The following is a 2,436-nucleotide window of genomic DNA, read 5'->3' on the forward strand; positions in this document are numbered from 1 at the left end:
CTCAGAACAAAATATTGACTCAGCAAGTCAATTTGATTTCTCAAAGTCTGTCTGGAATGCAAGCTGCACCAGGCAGTACTAAGGATGCTTCATCTGAAGAAGAAGCTTATGATCCTGAGAATCCTTCAATAGAAGAGGTAAATTACATAGGAGAATCCTATGGAAACACCTATAATCCTTCATGGAGGAATCATCCAAATCTCTCATGGAAGGATCAACAGAGACCTCAACAAGGTTTCAACAACAATAATGGTGGAAGAAACAGGTTTAGCAACGGCAAGCCTTTTCTATCATCTTCTTAGCAACAGACAGAGAATTCTAAGCAGAGCCATTCTGACTTAGCAACCATGGTCTCTGATCTAATCAAAACCACTCAAAGTTTCATGACTGAAACAAGGTCCTCCATTAGAAACTTGGAGGCACAAGTGGGACAGCTGAGCAAGAAAATTACTGAACTCCCTCCTAGTACTCCTTCAAGCAATACAGAAGAGAATCCAAAAGTAGAATGCAAGGCCATTAACATGACCCACATGGCCGAACTTAGAGAGGAGGAAGAGGCACAGATCGCCACTGAGGAAGACCTCAATGGACGTCCACTGGCCTCCAATGAGTTCCCTAATGAGGAACAATGGGAATCTGAGGCTCACACAGAGACCATAGAGATTCCATTGGATTTACTTCTGCCATTCATGAGCTCTGATGAGTATTCTTCCTCTGAAAAGGATGGGTATGTCACTGAAGAGCAAGTTGCTAAATACCTTGGAGCAATCATGAAGCTAAATGACAAGTTATTTGGTAATGAGACTTGGGAGGATGAACCCCATTTGCTCACCAAAGAATTGGATGACTTGTCTAGGCAGAAACTACCTCAAAAGAGACAGGACCCTGGGAAGTTCTCAATACCTTGTACCATATGCACCATGACCTTTAAGAAGGCTCTGTGTGACCTAGGGTCAAGCATAAACCTCATGCCTCTCTCTGTAATGGAGAAGCTAGGGATCTTTGAGGTACAAGCTGCAAGAATCTCACTAGAGATGGTAGACAATTCAAGAAAACAAGCTTATGGGCTTGTGGAGGATGTTCTGGTAAAGATTGAAGACCATTACATCCCTGCTGATTTCATAGTCCTAGAAACTGGGAAGTGCATGGATGAATCCATCATCCTTGGCAGACCCTTCCTAGCCAAAGCAAAGGCTGTGATTGATGTGAACAGAGGAGAATTGATCATTCAAGTGAATGAAGAATCCTTTGTGTTTACGACTCAAGGATATCCCTCTGTCACCATGGAGAGGAAGCATGAAGAGCTTCTCTCAAAACAGAGTCAAACAGAGCCCCCACAGTCAAACTCTAAGTTTGGTGTTGGGAGGCCACAACCAAATTCTAAGTTTGGTGTTGAACCCCCACATTCAAACTCTAGGTTTGGTGTTGGGAGGTTCTAACATTGCTCTGAGTATCTGTGAGGCTCCATGAGAGCCCACTGTCAAGCTACTGACATTAAAGAAGCGCTTGTTGGGAGGCAACCCAATGTTATATTTATCTAATTTTCCTTTGTTATTTTATGTTTTCTGTAGGTTGATGATCATGGGAAGTCACAAAATCAATTAAAAAAGCAAAAAAAGAATGAAAAACAGAAAGAAAAACAGCACACCCTGGAGGAAGACCTTGCTGGCGTTTAAACGCCAGTAAGGGCAGCAAATGGGCGTTTAACGCCCAGTCTGGCACCATTCTGGGCGTTTAACGCCAGGAAAGGGCAAGAAGCTGGTGTTAAACGCCAAAAATGGGCACCAGCCCGGCGTTTAACGCCAGAATTGGCATAGAGAGCATTTTTGCTCGCCACTTGGTGCAGGGATGACTTTTCCTTGACACCTCAGGATCTGTGGACCCCACAGGATCCCCACCTACCCGACCACTCTCTCTATTCTTCACCCATTCACCAATCACCTCAACACCTCTTTCCTAAAAACCCCTCACCTATCAAATCCCATCTTTCTCTTCACCACTCACATCCATCCTTCATAAAACCCCACTTACCTCACCATTCAAATTCAAACCACTTTCCCTCCCAAACCCACCCTCACATAGCCGAACCTTACCCCTCTCTCCACTCCTATATAAACCCATCTTTACCACCTCATTTTCACACAACCTAAACACTACTTCTCTCCCTTAGGCCAAACCACACAGCCATCTCCATCTCCTTCATTTCTTCTTCTTCTACTCTCTTCTTTCTTCTTTTGCTCGAGGACGAGCAAAACTTTTAAGTTTGGTGTGGTAAAAGCATTGCTTTTTGTTTTTCCATAACCATTTATGGCATCCAAGGCCGGAGAAACCTCTAGAAAGAGGAAAGGGAAGGCAAAAGCTTCCACCTCTGAGTCATAGGAGATGGAGAGATTCATCTCAAGGGTGCATCAAGACCACTTCTATGAAGTTGTGGCC

The sequence above is a fragment of the Arachis duranensis genome, chromosome 6 (genome assembly GCF_000817695.3).
Source record: "Arachis duranensis cultivar V14167 chromosome 6, aradu.V14167.gnm2.J7QH, whole genome shotgun sequence".
In the NCBI taxonomy this organism is placed as follows: domain Eukaryota; kingdom Viridiplantae; phylum Streptophyta; class Magnoliopsida; order Fabales; family Fabaceae; genus Arachis; species Arachis duranensis.